The 22,140-nt window shown below is 40.1% G+C and overlaps 3 pseudogenes across 3 annotated transcripts; 1 reads left to right on the plus strand and 2 right to left on the minus strand.

Annotated features, from left to right (window-relative positions):
• LOC307068786 (RNA/RNP complex-1-interacting phosphatase-like) lies at positions 1–18,012 on the plus strand (annotated as a pseudogene). The gene is made up of 7 exons: positions 1–101; positions 1,283–1,358; positions 2,338–2,470; positions 6,211–6,368; positions 9,675–9,731; positions 14,749–14,795; positions 17,975–18,012. The product of its transcript is annotated as an RNA/RNP complex-1-interacting phosphatase-like (transcript).
• Positions 11,422–12,096, minus strand: LOC307068717 (RING finger protein 11-like; annotated as a pseudogene). Its single transcript has 2 exons — positions 11,817–12,096; positions 11,422–11,597 (listed from the first exon to the last, which is right to left on the minus strand). The product of its transcript is annotated as an RING finger protein 11-like (transcript).
• Positions 18,013–19,927: 1,915 nt separating the features above from the next.
• Positions 19,928–21,273, minus strand: LOC307068788 (uncharacterized protein C2orf78-like; annotated as a pseudogene). The gene has a single exon. The product of its transcript is annotated as an uncharacterized protein C2orf78-like (transcript).
• Positions 21,274–22,140: the final 867 nt, after the last annotated feature.

Below are 22,140 nucleotides of genomic sequence, written 5' to 3' on the forward strand. Positions count from 1 at the left end.
ATGAGCCAGTGGCATCATGCCCATGTGCGCTGCGGTCAGCGTCGCGGCTTTTCCGGACGTTCGTCGGCCAGGAGGAAGGGCGGAAAGCACATCCCGGTAACGTAATACTCCTCGGCCCCTGGGCGTTGCCGGCGGAGCTCAGAGCCCCTGGGCCTGTGAGTGTTGGGGAAACTCCTTAATTACCAAAATGGAGTCCCCTTCTATTCCTCAAGCTGTTTTGTTTTGGCAGAGAAAATGTGAGTAAGAGGAACTGCAACTAAGTTGAGTGATAAAACGCACGGGTACTGCCGAATTTTCCATCGAAACAGTTGATTTGTGTTGTCTCTAGGAATTATAAAGGCCGTACTGTTGCTTGCTAACCGGTGTCATTTGAGAGATCTACCTCTGTACGTTCAAATGATTGATTTGGGACTTTGCTCATGTGTGCAGTAAACCCTTTAATTCCCTAAGACCTTCCTTTCCTCCATCTCATAGCCCATTAAGCCGGCTTCAGTTTATCTCCTGAGTTTCTTTTGAATCTGTCAACTCTTCCTCAACATCCTAATACTGAACTTGCCTGTCTGTTGCAATTAGGTCCTAACTCGTGTCCATATTTCTTGTTTCCTTCCAATCCATTCTTCATACAAGAAACCTTAAAAGCAAGTTGGAACATTGCTCATAGACAGCGCTCAAAACCATTTTTTTGAGAATAGAAAACACACCGTTGGCCTTTAAGACTCTTCTTGGTCTAGAATCCTCTCTGCTTCTCTAGCCCCATCTTGTGCCACTATTGCCCCCACTTTCTTTGCTTCACTGAATTAACCTTAGTTCTCACTCATCTTACAGCAATCAGTTCAGATATTATTGTTCACTGTGATTCCTAGCATTAAGAATTTTATCATCAGGTTTTGTATGAGGACTAAAACAAAACTGTGAAGTGGAAGAATTGAGTTCAAACACTTTCAGTCAACATGCATGTATTAATGATACCATTGTAGTCAACACCGGGCTAGGTTGTATCAGGGATATAGAAGTTCTGGCCATCTCTGGATTTCTATGTCCCTTATTGGTTGAGACCTTTGCATTGTTTTGTTGCCTTTTATCTGTTTTCCAGATGGGAAAACAGGAACAAGGGAAGTATAGCTTATTACAAGGTGGGGTTGAATAAGTGGAGCAGCAAAATGCAAAGCAGAAAGAAGAGGGACCTACTGTAGAGGGATATGCTTTCCATTTTCAGGGCACACTCATCCTATGCAGGGAAACAGCCTAACATAAAATTTGCCTAACAAAAATATATTAATAGTTGGAAGGACTATCTCCCAGTTGGACAGCGGATGTCTGGGACTCGTTTCATTGCTTTCAAAGTTCCTTTAAAAAAGGTAAGCAAAAGTTATTACCGTATTCTTCCAGAAATCTGAATTCACCATATAGAGCCCTGGCTCTCAACACCGTCATACTCCATTTTGCCTTTTTATAGCAAATACTTTTTAATACCTCCTTTACTATCCAGAAATGGAATTTATACATAAGTACAACCTAGTTTGGTAGTTAATTTAAAAAAATCCCAATGGAATGCCCTAACTATAAATAAAGAATAAAGTAATGATTAAGACAGCAATATGCATCTCAGTATGTAAATGTTTGGGGATGACTATACTAGGAATAAAGAAATAGTCAGTTACTTGTACCATGAATGCAATAAACTATGGACTTTGATTGATAATGATGTGTCAGTGTTGGTTCATGAATTCACACAAATGAAGCACACTGGTATGGCATGTTGATAATGGGGAAGGCTGTGTGGGTGAAGGAGAGAGGGTATAAGTGGGAACTGTGTACTTTTTGCTCAGTTTTGCTGTGAATGTCAAACTGCTCTAAAACTAGTCTACTAATTTAAAAAGAAAAGTGTGTTGCTGGCACTTGACTAACCAAACAGATCAATGGAACAGAGAACATAAATAAGCCAAATACATAAAAGAATATTTAGCAGTGAAAGCCATCCTTCATATAGGTAGATAGTCAAGAAGTATTTATTTATGTGTCTACTCACAGGGACTCTGCTTGGAGCTGGCAATCCAGTGGTAGGCAAAATTGATGTGGTCCCTGCCTTCTGGGAATTTACAGGCCAGTTAGGACACCAACATGAAATAAACACACATAGAAATAAATATATAGAAGTGAACTTATTTTCTTCCGTCTAATCTCTCTGGAAGAAAGGATTATAATATCGCTTGTAAATTCCAGAGGAGGAAACATTACTTTGAGTCTCATATGTTAGCATCACAGGGTTTGAATAAATGGATAATATAGTAAAGGATTTTAGACACATGTTCCTTCTTATTTTATTCTTTCTGACAGAGTTTTGAAAAGAATCTTGCTCCAGAAGAATGTTTTTCCCCCTTGCATCTTTTTTAACAAAATCCAAAAACAGAATGAAGAACTTGGGCTGATAATTGACCTAACGTACACGCGCCGCTATTATAAGCCAGAGGTAAATGGAACCCATAATTGAAAACGACCTTCTTTCTGATACTGTCATAATTCATAGTAATTCAGTAGTTATCATCTTATGCTAAGGTGAATCCTGGCCTTCTTTTCATGGGTTCAGAAAGGGAAGCTAGTGGTTTCCTTAAATACACATTTGTAATTGCTGTTGCAAAATGAGATGAAAGATATGAATTGAACTATAGTATTTGGCAGTAGGCTGTAGATATGCTGAAGAAATTCTATAAGCTTCCATGTTCTATGTTTTGAAAACGAAGTAAAGTTTTAGCAAGAATATTAGTAGCCTAAAAGGAAAGAAAGGTATGTCCATTATGTCTTTAGCACTTATTTTAAGCAGTTGCCTGAGCATGTTTAGGCATCAGGGTAAAAGACAATTGTTCTCTAAGTTTTATGCTTTCTTTTCCTAATCCCTACCAACGCATATAGTACAGAAACCCATATATTCTCTTGGCCCATGTAGGACATACCAGTGCAAAAGAATTATCCTTCTGACCTGTTCCATGGCCTTGGGAGACAGTAACACCTAATATTTGTTAATATTTGTATAGCAGTTTGCCATTTAGAAAGGTCTTTCATATCCATTGACTTAGTTAATCTTCACAACAATGCTTTGCTGTTGAAGTGGAAGTAGTACTGATATCTCCTACTGATTGCTTACTCTGCACTAAGCTCAGAGGATAGACAACTACAATTACTAATTTTACAGACGATGAAACTGAGTCTCGGACAAGGAAGAACTGAAATTTCAACTCAGTTATTCCTCTTTTTTTTTACTGTGGTAAAATATACATAAATCATATTTATTTTAACCATTTATAAATATGCAGTTCAGTGGCATTAAATACAGTCACAGTGTTGTGTAACTATCACCACTGTCTATAACCAAAACTTGTTCATCCTCCTCAACAAAAACTCTGTAACCGTCCAACAGTTACAACCCCATTTTCCCTCCCACCAGCCCTTAGTAACCTCTATTCTATTTTCTGTGTCTATGAATTTGCCTCTTCTAGGTACCTCCTGTAAGTGGAATCTACAATATTTATCCTTCCATGTCTGGCTTATTGCACTAAACCTAGTGTTTTCAAGGTTCATCCATGTTATAGCATGTAACAAAATGCCATTCCTTTTTTGCCTTAATAAATCCCACTGTGTGTATATACCGTATTTTGTTATTCATCGGTTGATTGACACTTGGGTTGTTTCCACCTTGTAGCTATTGTGAATCATGCTGCTGTGATCATTGGTGTACAAATATTTGTTCCAATCCCTGCTTTCAGGCCTTTTAGCTGTGCAGTGTAGGTAGTAGCAGAGTTGTTGGATCGTATGGTAGCTCTACGTTTAACATTTGAGAAACTGCCAAACGGTTTTCTACAGTGTCGTCTTGCTTTTAAACAATTATCAGAAATTTTAAACATATACAAAAGTATACAAAATACTGTAAATGTTCCCTGTATACCCATGAACTCATCCAGCTTTAATATTTACCAATTGATGGCTGTCATGTTTTATCTATACCCCCACCTGTTTAACCCCATTCCATGTTATCTTGAAGCAGCTCCGAGACAACATGTAATTATACGTGTACATTAAAAAAATATTTATTTATTTATTTATTTATTTATTTATCTTTGGTCTGTGTTGGGTCTTCGTTTCTGTGCGAGGGCTTTCTGTAGTTGTGGCAAGCGGGGACCACTGTTCATCACGGTGCGTGGGCCTCTCACTATCGTGGCCTATCTTGTTGTGGAGCACAGGCTCCGGATGCGCAGGCTCAGTAGTTGCGGTTCACAGACCTAGTTGCTCCGTGGCATGTGGGATCTTCCCAGACCAGGGGTCAAACCCGTGTCCTCTGCATTGGCAGGCAGATTCTCAACCACTGTGCCACCAGGGAAGCCCCACCTATACATATTTGGTATGTATATTTAAAATATAGGGGCTTCCCTGGTGGCGCAGTTGTTGGGGGTCCGCCTGCCGGTGCAGGGGGCGCAGGTTCGTGCCCCGGTCCGGGAGGATCCCACATGCTGTGGAGCGGCTGGGCCCGTGAGCCATGGCTGCTGGGCCTGTGCTTCCGGAGCCTGTGCTCCGCAATGGGAGAGGCCACAACAGTGAGAGGCCCGCGTCCCGCAAAAAAAAAAAAAAAAAAAAAAAAAAAAAAAAAAAAAAGTAAAATATAGGACTTTTATTCCTTAATATCATTTTTTAATAGTAAATACCCAGTGAGTGCTCAAATTTGCAGTTGTCTCCTAAATGTCATAAAAAATTGTTTTTAAGAATTTTGAATTAGATCCAAATAAGGTCCACACTTTGCCATTGATTGTTAGGTCTCTGAAGTCTTATTTAATCTATAGGTTCTCCCTCCATGTCTTTCTCACTTTTTTTTCCTCCTTGAATTTTATTTTTAAAGAAAGCAGGTAATTTGTCCCATGTAGATTTTGATGGTTACATTCCATGTGTTGTTAACATATTCTTCAATCCTTTTATTTCCTGTAAATTGGTAGTTGATCAGAATGAAGCTTGCATGTTTTGCTTTGGCAAGACAGTTTCATAGGTGATGATGTGTTCTTCCATGGAGACGTATAATTTTCTCTTTCTGTGATATTAGCAGTCACTGATGATTCATACCTACATCCATTAATTCAGTTGAGGCTTCCAAATATCGTGGTGGCTTCCCTGGTGGGACAGTGGCTGAGAGTCCTCTTGCCAATGCAAGGGACACGGGTTCGTGCCCCAGTCTGGGAAGATCCCACATGCCGCAGAGTGCCTGGGCCCATGAGCCATGGCTGCTGAGCCTGCGCGTATGGAGCCTGTGCTCCGCAATGAGAGAGGCCACAACAGTGAGAGGCCCACGTATCGGAAAATTAAATAAATAAATAAATAAAATGGTGAATTCTGTTTTTCTTTTTTTCACTTATTAGCTGGGTATATTTCTATAAGGAGAAGATTCCCCTCATCAACTATTTGGTTGCCCAGTTGTAGAGGCATGATTCTCTTCTTTTATTTAACAGTTTTCAAAATAATGAGTTGATTCACAAATATCCTCCAGTGGTGACCAATTTTTTTAAATTTATTTATTCATATCACTGTGGACTCCACTATAGTTATTATTCTAACTTAGGCCCTATCTTGGGCCAGTTGGAGCTTCTCAGTGACTCCTGAGTCCTTTTGACATGACATCAGTTGTTTCTAGACTTTTTCAGTGGTCAGAGCTACGAAATATGGATGTTTGTTGCTAATATTTCTAAAATATGTCATAGGTTCATACTGCTACTTTCCATTTAAATTCAGAACTAGAGAATTTTCACTTATCCTTTTCTGTCTTCTATTGATAGTCTACTTTGTCCCACCCCAAGAATACCAGTTCTCAACACTGCCTGAAATTTGCTCTATTTCCTAATTCGAATCCAAGTTCTTCTGACTCTATTCTACTATTCTACTTAAATCACAGCCTCTGTATGGCCCCTGAAATGTGAGATAGAACATAAATATAGTTAGAACTGCTTATATCATTTTGAGTTACATGTTCAGTCATTCACATAGATTTGCTTTTCGTTTTGCATGCCTAGTAACTGTCCATTCTGCAGTTTTAATGAAAATCAAGTGATACTTACTGGTTAAAGCAGCTTTGGAGAAAATGGTTCTTATCAGAATGACTAACATACTAAGTTTAATGTCCTCTCTTGGTTTATATTCTGCCTTCTCTAATTAATTTTTTATTCTTTCCCTGCAAAGGAAATAATACATATTTTCATGGTTTTGCCTTACTTACCAGAAACTATTCCTTACTTAAACATTTGTACAATTGGGCATCCGGTGCCAGATGATGACACTATTATTAAATTTCAATGTGCTGTTAATGGGTTTCTGAAAGAAAATAAAGATAATGGTGAATTCTTTTACTTTTGTTTTGTTTTTTCCTTTACCTGAACTTTGGTATGCATTTTGAGTGGGGTTGGGTATTTTTATCATTTTTAATAGTTGTGACGTTAGGCCTGTTGTGTTTAGTAACATCAAGGTGGAAATGTCAGATGGTGGTAATACAGTACGGTGTTTTTCCTGTTTATGGTCACAAACAATTTAGTTTTTTGGAAAGTGAATTTTGTGAGAAATATGAACTGAGCTAGCTTATTTATCTCTTTCTTAAACATTTGAATGGAAAAGACATAAAAAAATAAAAATGTTCTTTTGTCCTATTTATAGGTTGAGAGGTGGAAGAAAAGGTTAAGACTCTCAGATTCTTAGCGTATATAAAAGAGAAAACATAAACTTAATTTCGGAGTGAGACAGATACCTAGAAGCCAAACAAAACAGAGTGGACCAGAAGAGTGGCTTCCTCATCATATGTGTTTAAGATATTTTTGCTGCTTTTATACTGCTTTTATACTTTGGGTGCAAGTGAGGAAGAACATTACCACCTCTTATTCTTATCCTGACGGACAGGAAGAACTTAAAAGGCTGGTGTTTTCTTGTTTCTGCTTTAAGATGTACTCTCTTGATAGTAGGTCTTAATAGCGTCCTTGGCTTTTTCTACCATCTAACTATCAGAAGGAACATGGTATTTGCCATGTTTTAAGACTGAGGTATCTTTTGTCTTTGGATCACCACTGACCCACATGAGAAAGTGTTCGTTTTTTCCTCTTTCTAAATTTAGCCTGAGGAGTGTTCACTTTATTAAATAAACTTAACAGTCAGTACATATTCCGTATATATAAAAATGATGCACATATATACATAAAACAGGGAGTAGCGAAAAGGAATAGAGATGGAGGTGGTAAGATAGGGGATAGGAAGTGAGAAAGAGAGGGAGAGACTGGAATTTCAAGATAAATTTTCATTCCATAACCTGGTTGCTTAATGCAGGTGTTGCTCTTAAATATCTTAAGCCCAATTCACAGATCTTCCCTGTACTTTAGCTTTAAAACTTGAGAGACTTGGCCTTGCCTGTGATATCCAGGGTGTCTAGAAAGGAGGCAAATATTCTGATTTGTGTAAACTGTAGTCACAGAAATGTTACCTCTTAAGATGTTAGGGTGCAGCTGCCGGCCTCCTCAATTCCTCCAGGCTCCTTTGTGTGTGTTCTGTGTGATCTGCGTGGGCTAGAAGATCCTTACAAGTGCATGAGAGCACGTTTGTCAACCTTGATTGTTCACATGTTATACCAAGTGTAGTCCATTGCATATGCTGACTCCTCTGTGGGTCTTCTGCATGCAGTGGGCTAACTTCACCATGCTCTCTGCCTTTGCAGTCTCAGGACCTTAGTTATGATCCATTGGTGGCTTCCTCTGCTATAAGCCCCTCCCACAGATGCCAGGCTCACTGATAATGAGGAGGAGACTATACTATCCACTCCCTAGAATTCGAAGAGACTCAGAAAATAAATTGTTTTAGTAAACACCGAGAGTCTTATAGGTTTGTTGTTAGGGCACAGGGATACAGAGGTAACTAGAAGTTTTTGTTCAGTAACAACTTACAGTTATCTAGTAAGATAAACAGGTAGTGACTCTAAGTGGGTTAATTATAATAAAAGAATCAAGTGCAGCAGGAATATAGAGGACAAACTGAGGAAGGCCTGACTGAGGAGACAGCGTTTGAGCTGAGCTTTGTGGAAGAGGATTTTGCTGGAATGAGGAAAGGACAGCCCAGCTATTGCGAACAGGTACCAAAGGCACTGGGCTTGAACATGTGCTCTAGAGGGGCAGCCTCTTGTTGACTAGAGGGTAGTGTGAAAGGGCAAGAAATTCATACATTTCTTTTCAGCAAATATTTATATAACACCTTCTAAGTTGAAGGCACTGTTCAAGAGAGTATTAACAGTTCTTGCCCTTATGTACTTTACATTCTAGTGCGGGAGAGAGATGAATAAATAAGTAAATATGTGGAATGTCAAGTGGTGGTAAATGCTTTGGAGAATAAAAAAAGAAGATGAAGAGGTGAGGGAATGTGGTAGGTGATCAGGGAAGTCCCCTCTATTATGATTTCGATTGAGCAGAGCCTTGAAGTGAGAAAAAGCCTTTGGATATCTGGGAGAGTGGAGATGGGTTGGGAGGGTGTGTTCTGAAGCAGAAGGAATAGTAGGTGCAAAGTCCCTGAGGCACGACGGTGCTTGGCATGTTTGAGGAAGAGTATGGAGGGCAGTGTGGCTGGACAGGGGAAAGTGAGTGAGGGCAGGGCAGTAGAGAATGGGATCAGGGAGGCTGGCAGGGGAAAGGAGGGAGGTGGATGATGTAGGTCCTTGTAATTTAGTTTGAACTTATCATTCAGATGGAGAGACAGACTGGTATTTGTTTATAAAGAGTTCTCAGTGCTGTGCTAAAAACTTGGGCTTTATTCTGCGCTTAGTGAAGATATTTAAGCAACAGAGCCATCCAGCCAAGTTTCTATTTTAGAAAGGTAACATCTTCCATGTGGAGGATCAGTTGAAATAGAAGAGATTGTTAGAATTGTAGGGCGGTAGTAATCCAGGCAGGAGATGACGAATGCCAGACACCACGTAGTCACAGACATACCTTTTGCAGAGATCAGTTACATGTTGTTGTTTTTTATTTACTTCCTCATATAATTTTATTAAGTACTGGTCCACGAAATACTGTGGCATAGTTGGAAAAATCTGAGACTAGATTCTAGTCTCTCTTCTGTTTGCCTGCTGTGCAGCTTCGGCTTACGTCTGAAGCCTTACTTTTTCATTGTGAAATAAGCACGGTGGTACTCACCTGAGACCTGCTCAGGCACGTAGACCCGTGGCATGTGAGGAGCAGTGAATGAGAGAAGGAATGGAGGTGCTTTGGGACCCCAAGAGCCCTTCAGAAACTGTTTGTTCTTTTTAATATTGAGCATTAAAAGTGAAGGCATTCCATTTCTTTCACTCAAAAGCAAATTCTATTCTTCTGATAGCCTGTTTTTTTTCCACTCCCTTTTACTATAGTCAAATCAGTTCCTGATGGACATTCTCCATTCCACACATTGCATCTGATTGGAGGCTATGCAAAAATTCCCAGACACAATGAATTTTGACTTTATAGTACTTAATTCTTTATAGTATGTTCCTGCAAAAACACTCTTTTCTTCAGAGTTTTTCCTTTTCAGGATAGTGGTCGTGCTATGGTAACTAATAAAGGCTACTCTTCAGAAAGTTGTATAACTTGTTTTTAGTGTTTCTACTTCGCTTACTTAATTCCCTATTCCCTTTTTATATACAGACTTATTGGTGTCCACTGTACCCCTGATTTAAACAGGACTGGCTACCACATCTGCAGGTGAGTTGCCAACCCCCAGAGGCAGACCATGTTTAAATTGTTCTGTTTACAGTAGTAATGTAAGTTAATGTAAGCTGAATGCAAAAAATGCAGTCAGAGAAGTGTATGAAGTGGAAGGCAATTTTGCCCCCTACTCAGAGGTTACAACAAGTAATAATTTAGCACATATTTTTGAGACATAAAAAATCCAGATATAAGTATATACAATGGTCCCTTGGTATCTGCAGGGGATTGTTTTTACTACTCCCCATGGATACCAAAATCCTCGGATGCTCACGTCCCGTATGTAAAATGGTGTAGTATTGTTGGCCTTCCATATCTGTAGGATATGAAACCGTTGGATATACAGAACTGACTGTACATGTGATTTAATGGTATAGTATTTAGACATTCTGGTTTATAATTTAATATATGGTGGACATCTTCCTATGAAAATATTTGGAGACCTCAATCTTATTTATTTATTTTTTTTTTTTTCCTTCAAATTTGCTTTAGGTAGTTGGATATAAATTAATGAACAAAAACTTAAGCAAGATACATGTAAGAAGTTAATAGAACCTGATAGTCTGGTTCTTTCAGTTTTTCTCAAACTCATCATGGGGCTTGTAAGAAAATTAACCAACATGGATACTACTACAGTTGAATGTCAAATCCTTAAGTGCTTATGACATACTAAATTCTTCAATACTGCTCTTATGAAGAACGCTTCAAGAGACTTGTGTTTTGTATGTAGAAAAGTGTTGATTTCTTTGAGGAGTGAAGCATTCAGCTTTAGTGGATAAATCCTTGTTACGCTGAGGCAATCATTATCATACCCCTCTTTGCCATAAATTGTCTTATGAATGGTCATATCAGTCTGTTTTGGCAAATGAGTAATTAGGGGAAGGGTGTTATTGTTCTTATGAGAGTGATATTTTTCTCTGAAAAAGATAAATATGCATTAGGAAAAGGACCATTTGGACTCCTTTTCTGCTTCCTCCTTGTTTTGTTAGAATATGATACTTGGTTTTACAGCAGCCATCTTGTGACCCTGAGATGATCATATGCCAATAAGGACAAATGGTAGATTAGAAAGAACCAGCAAAGACAGAAAACAGCACCATCAATAGTAACAACAATCACAGCAAAATAATAATGGGACCTTAACTTGTGGAGTTCCTATAAAGTAAAAAATAAATGCTCTATGATTATTCTTAAAAAAAGAACTATGCAAACAAGCTTAAAACTACTTTTTTGTGTGTGCCAGTGTTATGAAATGTAGCTTTAAGTAAAACCTTGACCGAGATGCCAGCAACTTCAGAAAAGAATTTGGATAGGGGGAAGCAGAAAGTTATCTCACTTAGGAAAAACAACCACTATCTTTATGCTAATCCTTGACACAGAATTAAAACATATATAGGTGCTGTAACACTTTACACAAATCCTATGTACTGGAGCAATGACAAGATCTAAATACAATTATATTTTTAAACCCTGGGTGAAGGCTTTCCATAAAAATAGCATCCTACTTTTCCCCCTAAATTTCTAAACTATCACGTACTTTTCCCCAACATCTTCAGCCATTCAGGAATTTTTAGGAAACTTTCATGCATGATCTTAATTCCTAATCCCCGGCTCTTTGGGCTCAAAGACAAAAGATCAAAACCACCAAAAATGATGGTTCTCTTGAAGTCAGGTGAGAGACACTGGCTCAGTTAGACTCGTAGGACAAAAGCCGTGCTGCATCAACTGTCTCCATGCAGGAGGGGCACGTAAGGGATCTCATCAGCCAGTCATCTGTACAGCCCAGGTGATCTGCATACACAGCAGAAATCAAACTGGGTTCTCATAAGCAAAGTCCATCATACAGATCACACACTCCCGGATCTTGTTTTTAATATTGGTTTTATTTTATTGATTGATTTTTTCTTGTTTGTTTGTGCCGGGTCTTAGTTGCAGCCGCTGGGCTCCTTAGTTGTGGCATGCAAACTCATAGTTGCGTCATGCGTGTGGGATCTAGTTCCATGAACAGGGAATGAACCCGGGCCCCCTGCATTGGGAGTGTGGAGTCTTTAGCCAGTGCACCACCAGGGAAGTCCCCCGGATCCTTTCTTCTGATCCATTTCTTCCAGGGTCATAAACACCTTTAGGCTGATGCTGTGTGAGGCCTATTCTTTGAGCTATCCTATTTGGTTCCTCTCAGCTGAGTTGCTAGGCGAGTCTGGCTAGGTGTTGAATGATAGACCAAAACTGGAACTTGATCCAGATATGGCGGCAGCAGCTCCTGATCCAGCTCCGTCCCCTTGCCAAAGCTAGCCCAGTCGGACTGAGACTTGTAAGGCCGGGAGATGTCATCCGAAGTGGGGGACTTATGGCACTTCCTCATCTTCCAGGGCTTGAGTGTGTGTTCCGTGTGCTGTTTTGACAGTCTTCCAACCTCATTCTTTTTTATTTATTAACTAATTAATTAATTATTTAAAATTTATATTTGAATTTTAAAAATTTATTTATTTTTTATGCAGCAGGTTCTTACCAGTTATCTATTTTTTACATTTTAGTGTATATATGTCAATCCCAATGTTCCAATTCATCTCACCACCACCGACCCCCGCCCTGCCCCACTTTCCCCCTTTGGTGTCCATACGTTTGTTCTCTACATCTGTGTCTCTATTTCTGCCTTGCAAACCGGTTCATCTGTACCATTTTTCTAGATTCCACATATATGCATTAATATACAATATTTGTTTTTCTCTTTCTGACTTACTTCACTCTGTATGACAGTCTCTAGGTCCATCCACGTCCCTACAAATTATCCAGTTTCATTCTTTTTTTATCTCTGAGTAATATTCCATTGTATATACATACCACTTGTTCTTTATCCTTTTATCTGTCGATGGGCATTTAGGTTGCATCCATGGCCTACCTATTGTGAATAGTGCTGCCTTGAACATTGGGGTACATACGTCTTTTTGAATTATGGTTTTCTCTGGGTATATGCCCAGTAGTCGGATTGCTGGATCATGTGACAATTCTATTTTTAGTTTTAAAGGAACCTCGATACTGTTCTCCATAGTGGCTGTATCAGTTTACATTCCCACCAGCAGTGCAAGAGGGTTCCCTTTCCTCACACCCTCTCCAGCATTTGTTCTTTGTAGATTTTCTGATGATGCCCATTCTAACCGGTGTGAGGTGATACCTCATTGTAGTTTTGATTTGCATTTCCTTAATAATTAGTGATGTTGAGCAACTTTTCATGTGCCTCTTGGCCATCTTGGAGGCCGTCTCTATGTCTTCTTTGGAGAAATGTCTATTTAGGTCTTCTGCCCATTTTTTGATTGGGTTGTTTGATTTTTTAATAGTGAGCTGCATGACCTATTTATATATTTTGGAGATTAATCCTTTGTTGATTCACGTGCAAATATTTTCAACCATTCTGAGGGTTTTCTTTTCATCTTCTTTACACTTTCCTTTGTTGTGTAAAAGCTTTTAAGTTTCATTAGGTCCCATTTGTTTATTTATTTATTTTTAATGCTGCATTGTTCCTTTGCTCACTGATGAACATCTAAAAGTCAGAAGTTTTTGATATTATAAAACATGAAAGTAATGAACATTCCTGTGTGAGCACCGTTCAATATATATGCTTTGTCTCAGTTTACTTCATTCAGAATGGAACTTCGGCATCATAGAGTTTATGGCCTTATGCTTTTGGTGGATATTGCTACACTGTACCAGTTTATGGTTGTTCATGCAGGAAATACTTATTGAGCATGTGTTATGTTTAAGCACTGTGCTGGGTGCTAGCAAAAAGACTTGTGAAATTTTGTGAGTGAAGAGACTTGACCTGCCCTTTGTGAATTCTAACAGTCCAGAGAGGGAATAGATATTCAAGAATCATACTCTGCATGTAAAATTACAACTCTGACAAGTGCCAAGTAGAGGAACATGGTACCATGAGAGCATATTTAGGGAGGACTTGATCTCATCATGGAGATTAACGAAGGTTTATTTACAGATGTTTCAGCTGATATCTGAAGGATGAGTAGGAATTAACCAGATAGGGACGTTGGGGAGAGATTTCTGAGCATAAGGAATAGCAAAAGACCCTATAAGAGGAAAGCATATGCCATGTTGGAGGAACTGGCCAGGAAGGTGGGGCTGTTGGGGGAGCATGTGATAATAATGGAGCTACAAGTGTGGGGTAGGAGCTTGATCGTGGAGGCTTATGTTTAAGGTTTTAGACTTTAAGAGTAATAGAAAACAATTGGACATTTTTTGTTGATGGTGAGTGTGTGGAACATACCCAACTGCACTGTCAACGTATCATTTTGTTATTGCGTGGAGAATGCACCACAGGGAGAAAGAGTGGAAGAGAGGAAACAAGTTAGGAGACTTGTGTAGAAATTGGGGATAATGGTGGCTTGGACCAGGGTATGGTGGTCATTTTGGTGGAAGGATGTGCACAGATTCTAGAGGTATGTAGGCAGCTTCATTGTTAGCACTGGTGGTGGGTTGAGGATGAGGGCGAGGGAGAAATAGCCATCAGTGGTGGTGATTCCTAAGTTTCTGGCTCTGATGGTTGTTTACATAGGGTTTTGTAGATATGATGTTCATGTTTATCCTAATTCGCCTTTTGTTATTTGTTGGTTCTTGATGAATACTCTGTCATATTAAGTCTCCTGTTTTTAGCGTACAGAGCATTTTCACTGAAACTGACTGTTGCATGTTATCAGATAACTTTTTAACATCTGCCAGTTTGGTCCTGTATTTTATTCTCTTTCATTTATTAATTAAATTGTTGTATTATTGTAAATAGTTATATTAATAGCTTTTCTAAAGTTGTGTTATCCTTGCGTCCTTGGAGTAACGCCTTTTTGTAGTCATGGTGTATATCATTCTTTAATAATTATTGATTAGATGTGCTGATATTTTCTTAGGATTTTTGTATATATATTTGTAAAGCAAAATAGGACCTTTTTTGCAAAAACTTGATTTTCTTTTCTTTTTATTTACAAATGACTCGAATTTTGTTGTTTTGTAGATATTTGATTGATATAGAAGGCATGAGGCCAGATGCTGCAATTGGATGTAAGTATAAGGGTTGTCACTACTTCTCCGTTTTTATAAAATTTGAATTTAGAAGTGTATGGGAATTTCTCAAATTTTGGAAAAAGAGAAAAGTTTGAAATTCATTTCTTCTGACATAAGATAACGTTTTACTAAAAGTTTATAAAGGGATGTATCTAGAAATAGATATAACAGCCTGAATAATTAGTCAGTGGATTTCAGCATTTTTTTCTTTTTTAAATTGATTTAATTAATTAATTTATTTTTGATATTATATCCACTGCACAACCAAGGAAGTCCCTTTTTCTTTCTTCCTTCCTTCCTTCCTTCTTTCCTTTTTTCCTTTCTTTAAAGCTCCAAGTCATTTAAAATACATGACTTCTTAGTAAAAAAAATCTGCAGTTCATATAACCAAGGGGTTTATAACTTCTCCTCTAAAAGTTATATTCCTGGGACTTCACTGGTGCTCCAGTGGTTAAGACTCTGCCATTCCAATGCAGCAGGCATGGGTTTAATTCCTAGTTGGGGAGCTACAATCCCACATGCTGCACAGCCAAAGAAAATTTTTTAAAATGTTATATTCCTGTATTATTGAATTTAGTTGTTTAGATTTTTTTTTCTTTTGCTGTACGTGGGCCTGTCACTGTTGTGGCCTCTCCCATTGTGGAACACAGTCTCCAGACGTACAGGCTCAGCAGCCATGGCTCACGGACCCAGCCACTGCGTGCCATGTGGGATCCTCCCGGACCAGGGCCCGAACCCGTGTCCACTGCATTGGCAGGCAGACTCTCAAGCACTGTGCCACCAGGGAAGCCCTAGATTTTCTTTTAATGTTTAGAAGATTTCCATTTATTTACCAGGAACAAACAAAACCTAATGTAAAAATAGTTTTCCAGAAACTATTTCCATCATTCTCTTCTTCCCTTTCTCCTGCAGACTGGTGTTTTCTCTTTACAAGGTCTGTGTCATTCCATAAGAAAGCGGCTCTTCTTGTGGTTCCATAAGAGATGGTGAACAGTGGTAAAAATATCCAGGTTACCTAAATTTCTAGAGTACACTTCAGGGAGCGAATGATGCAGTGGGATGTTGGGGCAGAGTGAGAGATACAGATTCTGGTGAGACTGAGAGTCATTCACAAACATTACTGGGCTGTGGTAAACGGAGAACAAAAATAAATGAGGTTCCTGCTGGTGGACGGGAAGCCAAAAACGAAGAAGAATGGTGCGTAGCTGGGCAGTGTAATTAGGACCATAAGTGCTGTGTCTTCTGATAGTAATTATGAACAGAAACCAACTAATAATTACTATTAACATGTAGGTGACCAATCCTTGAGAGCTCAGGCAGAGAGAAGGAAAGATGGCATTATACCTTGTCTCTGGTTCATTGAGTTTCTCAGTCTGGGTTTTGACCAATCTTGGGTGAAATCATAACTAAATCATTTTTGCTACAGTGATCAGCTTTCATGGGGTCCTTTCCCTGCACTCTGTCCAATGATAAAGCCCACTGGTTTATGCCTCCTGGAAAACAGTTATTTCAAAAGAGTATAAGTGAAGCATTGATGAAACAGCCATGAAGACCATGTTTCCACATGGCCTCTCACAACCTTTTCAAAGTGCTTTAAAACCTTTTTCATTCAAAAATCAATAAAAGAAAAGGATTGGGATCAAGTCCCATACAGAGCTAGGGTAAGAAAAAAAAAGTGAATAAGGAACAGAATAGCATCTCTTCAGACAATAAAATCAAGTTGGAAAAAACAGGTCCAAAAAACAGATCATAACTGTAACCTATTATTTCACAGTTGGCTAAAAGATGTTAGAAAAAACAATGGAAAGAAAGAATGTGTGTCGAGGAGGGAATGGGAAGTTACTTTTTAATGGCTATAGAGTCTCTGTTTGTGATGGTGAAAAAGTTCTGGAGATGGTAAATGCTGATAAATGCCAGCTATGTGTATTTGGTTTTACTTGATCTTCTTCCATGAAAGGGTTTGGAGAGATTCAGAAACTATGCTGCTGCCTCCATCTTTCTGAAGTCCTGCTCAATATTTTGACATAATTATTATTATCATTATTTTTTTGCGCTACACGGTCCTCTCACTGTTGTGGCCTCTCCTGTTGCAGAGCACAGGCTCCGGACACGCAGGCTCAGTGGCATTGGCTTATGGGCCTAGCTGCTCCACGGCATGTGGGATCCTCCTGGACCGGGACATGCACCTGTTTCCCTTGCCTCGGCAGGTGGACTCTCAACCACTGCACCAGCAGGGAAGACCTTGTCATAGTTATTTTGAATTTGGATAGTGCTGATGGCTGCACAGCATTGTGAATGTCTTTAATGTTACTGAATTGTATACTTGAAAATGGTTGAAATACTAAATTTTGTTTTCTGTATATTTTACCATAATAAAAAAAAAACAGATGAAAGAACAGCATAAACCAGAACTAGGTAAGATGATAGAACTCAGGACAGAATTCAAAATAAAAGAAAAAAAATTAGAAAAGCTGACTAAATTTAAAATAATACAAGCGTGGGGACTTCCCTGGTTTTCCAGTGGTCAAGAATTAGCCTTCCAATGCAGGAGATGGAGGTTCGATCCCTGGTTGAGGAACTGAGATCCCACATGCCGCAGGGCAACTAAGCCCGACACCACAACTACTTAGCCCACGTGCTGTGGAACCCAAATGCCAAAATTAGAGAACCCACGAGTCGCAAGGAAGAGCCCACGCACTGCAACGAAGAGCCCACGTGCTGCAACTAATACCCGACACTGCCAAAAAGAAATAAATTAAATAAAGTAATACAGGTGAATGAACATAATGGATAGTGCCTTAAGAGAAACAAACAAGACAAGGAAAAATGTTTTTTAAATCAAATAGATAAAAAGAATTTTAGAGAAATGGAAAACATAAAGGATAGGCAAAAAGGAGTCAGGACAGCTCTGAAAAGAGTAATATAAGTCCGTATAAGAATATATTATACCATAAAAGTGACATATCAAATCCGTGGGACAGATGAGTCAATAAATTGTGATACATACATGTTGAGGTATAAATAGTTCTCTGGAAGGATCCACAGCATGGCAAAAGCAGATGCCTCTGAGGAGGGAAATGTGTGGCTGAGGAACATGGGGAAAAGGGTGACTTTTCATTGAATACCCCTGTGTACCTTTTCTAATGTTCTGTCATGTGAATTTCGTACCTCTGAAGGTCGTCTGAGTTCAAACCCCAGTTCCCCCAATTACTAGCTCTTAATCTTGGGCAAACCCTTCACACTCTCCAAGCCTCTTTATCTGTGAAATAAGGTCAGTAACTTAACCTGGTGCTGCCTGGCACAGAATCAACTGTCAATAAATGGAGATTATTAGTGTAAACAACCGAAATGCCCATCAATGGAAGAATGGAAATTTTAAATGTGGTGTGTATGTGAAATATTATACAGTCGTAAAAATGAATGAAGTACTGACACATGCTACGACATGGACGAACCTATAAACATTATGTTAAGTGACAGAAGCCCCACACAGTGGGCACATTTGTATTATTTCATGAAATGTCCAGAAAAGGCCAAACCATAGTGACAGAAAGGAAATGAATGGTTGCAGGGACTGAAGGAGGAGGCGATGAAGAGGGCCAGCTGAGGGTTACAGGGGCTTCTTTTTGGAGTGATGAATACGTGATGGGTTAGATGATGGTGATGGTTGCATAGGCTTGAGAATGTACGAAATGTCACTGAATTTGCAGTCTCAGAAGGTGAATTTTATGGCATGTGAATGACATCTCAAAAAATAATTTTGAAAATGAAAATTGCCAGTTTTCCCGTTTTCACTATCCACTATTCACTGCCTCCATCTCTCCCTTCTCCCCACGTCATTCCTTTTGACGCCCACCCCTGACACTATCTCCCAACCTCACTCCCCCGAGCAGCCCCACGAGGCCTCCCAGGGAGCCCCTGAACCACTGGGCGCCTGTGTCCTGTGGCTGTTGGAGCCGTTGCCCAGTGCCCGTGCCCCACAGCTCTCACCCATGACAGTGGACACGTCTGTAGGATTTTTCTCGAGCGTTTCACTTGATGGTGATGTTTACAGAAGGTGGCACGCCCCCTGGTAAATGGAGGAAGCCCCTCAAGTTAATACTTAGGCCTGTCCAGAAGTGTGATCTCGTCCACCAGTAACCTCAGCATGCTGTGCTCTGAAAGCCAGGTTGGACGCCTGCAGGCACTTGCAAATACTGAGGACTTCAGAGGCATTTGGGCCTCAAATTGTGGCCTTGTACCTCCACATGCGATGTGACCTCAGCCCTTTGCTGCACCTCTCCTAAGTGAAGTGGCACAGGAATACTGGCCTTGCCTGTCGTTGCCAGGCTTAACTGAAAAGTGCATTAGCTGCCCTGGTGATTAGGTGTTGAGTACATGGTGATTTGCATTCCAGGCCCTATTTGTTTCCCTCCTGAGGCAGCAGTTCCCTTGGCTCTGCCCCTATGGTCAGCTGCCCCTAGGATAACTCTGAGCCCTAGCCACCTCTCTGGGAGATTTCCCTATACCCCCACTATAATCACACCTGCATAAGGCAACTCAGGCCTTTCAGACATGTGTCCTGAACCTCTTGTTTTCTTAAATACCTCTGTGGTGGTTGTGAGACTTAAGGCCAACCTCCCCAAGAGGCTTTTTCTATTTCTTCTAGTAACCTAGACTTACCTTCCGTCATCTTCAGCTCTTCTCACATTTTGTTCTTTCAACCCTGACCTCTGACCCTGCTTTTCACTTCTGCCCTTTCACCCTCACTCCTGCTTCCTTTCATAAATCCATGAATCTCTTTCGACCCTCCTGGCCCAGGGCCACGTTCCTTCCTCCTCAGTTTTTTCCCCTTTCCTCCCCTTTCCTTCATTCTCCCATCCGACTTTCAGTCCTTCCTTTCTCATGCAGACTTTGATTCCAACCCCATCAAAAACAAAACAAAACAAAAAAAAATTAAAGCACGCCAGTTAGCAGCATCTCAAAATTCAAAAGGTTTATTACTCATCTATTAATCCTATTACATTTACTTATTCAGCTTTATTGATTTAAAATATATCAAAATAAATAGAGAAATTTATACCTATCTTTTTTATATATGGAAGAACAGCTGGTACCCAAGGTGGCACCAACAATCCTAGCAGCTCTTACTATAAATATCCATAGTAGTAAGCAATTTTCATTTCTTTTTGCCTCTCAATGAAAAATTGCTGTTTTGCCAAAGAGGTGTATTTGGCAGCTTTCTCACGTTCTTGTTGAGCCCGCCTCTTCATGGCCTCCCGCTCTGGTCTGTGCTCTTGTTCGATGGGCTTTGACATGACTGGCTCAGGAACATTGGGTTCCCTCCATGGTCTTCGTTGCTTGCTGAAGTCTTGGAGTAGAAATGCGGTTTGGAGCTTGGGTGTGGAGTGGCGCTTAGTCACAGCAGGGGGAACAGGCTCCCGCTGGAGAGAAGCAAAAGATGAAGTTTTGTAGGATGCAGGCCTAGGAGCAGAAGACTGAGGGACACTAGGCTGGGTATGGTCGGTCCAACCCGGATGGGTTGGGTTGGTCACAGTTGGCTGAGCTGGTTTGGCAGGACCTGGCAAAGAGGCAGGAGCTGGCTGGGATGAAGTGGCTGCAGCAGGTTGAGCTGAGTTAGTAGAGGCAGTCTGGGCACAGTCTGCCACAGTAGGCAGATGTGAGACCAGAGACTGTGGCCTCCGAGGAGCAGGTCGAGCTTGAGGCTTGTCCCAGGCAGAAAAAGGCAGAGGTATCAACTTGACCTTCCCACGAGGAGGCAAGTGATACTGGGATGGAGATGGAAACTCTGTTTCAGCACTGCTGTCTGGTTTCTGGGTTTTGACTTGAGGTTTCTCAGGGCTCTTACCCTCACGTGGGTACGCTGCCATGGCTGGCTAGGTGGGGGTGACTGGAGGTCTTTAGGGTTGCTTGAATTCCCCAAGACCCGACAGGAAGAGAGCCCAGTTTTCTTATCATTCTTTCCCCCCAGTGCATGAAAAACCTTCACAGACTCCAGCATGCACATGCCTAGGGAGGTTCGAGGCTCTTTAAAGCTCTCTTGGATAAGCTCAGTTTGGTGTTCCTTCCGCTTCATCTGGGGAATTGTTGGCTTCTCTTCTGCCTTGACTTTGTTCCCTGTCTGCTTATTCTCTTCAGCCTTCTTTCTTCTTCTGGCCCTTGTGGTCTTTTCCTGCCCATGGCTCTTAGTTTTGCTGATCTTTCTGGATGCAGTTTTCTGAGGTTTGCCTTTAGAATGCTTGGCCGTGTTCACAGGAGCCCTGTCACTGACTGCAGCATTGCATGGAACCACTTCTCCCACTAACAGGCACTCTGGATTCTTTGGCTGGATTTTGGCCTTGGGAGCACCACTGATCGGCTCAGAGGCTTTATGTTTGTTCTTCCTCGGTTGATCAGAGGGAACCTTTAGGACACTTGGCTTTTCCTGTACCTGATTCATCTTAAGATGAATGGCTCTGGTGTCTTTGGCTTTCATCACGTCGGGACCTTTGGATTGATCAAGACCTTTCAAAGAATTAAAGATATATTTGTAAAAATGCATCACAAGCAAGAAAATTCAATCAATGTGAATGTATAGGTAGCCAAATTATATATAGACAAGTATTTCAATTGAAACTGGTACAAAGCAGACAGCCAAATAATAAGTGTAAAAGAATTTCATTATTGTGCTCATTCATATCTTTACCCAGCAAGTAACAGGTATTAAGCCTGGTAGAAATATATATTTCAAAGAATAGAAATATATCATAAGCAGAAAGGAAGCTTAAAAAGTATCAAGAAGGTTTTTGTATTTTTCCTAGAACTTAGATTATAATCATCTTCAACATCCAAGAAGATGACATCCCAAAACCTATAAAAACCATCATCACTTGAATCCAATTAAAAAAGATTTTCAAATGTAAGAAAATCCAAAGGACTCCACAATATTGTTTTAGATAAATGCAGATTTTTTTTCCCGCGACGCGTGGCCCTGGCAGTGAAATCACTGAGTCCTAACCACTGGACCGGCAGCGAATTCCCTCAATGTGGAACCAGAGATATGGGGCTTGACTTTTTCTTTTCCTTCTTAGGTAGCTAAGATGTAAAAACGAACGGTGGCTGTTGATCAATGTGCTCCCTGTGTTAGGAGGGAAAGAACTGTAAAGATGAAAAGCAACCTTGCCGTAGAACCTACATATCACACAAAGGAAATAGTCCTTCTGATTCAACTTAGAAGATATCATTTAAAATTTGTAATTGGTAATATGTCTACATAGTTTAAAAATTAGAAGGAATAAAACATTGAAAAGCAGACCCCTAGATAACCACTTTGGTTTCTTGTATATAGGAAGCATCATTACTA

The sequence above is a fragment of the Hyperoodon ampullatus genome (assembly GCF_949752795.1).
Source record: "Hyperoodon ampullatus genome assembly, chromosome: 20".
Lineage (NCBI taxonomy): Eukaryota > Metazoa > Chordata > Mammalia > Artiodactyla > Ziphiidae > Hyperoodon > Hyperoodon ampullatus.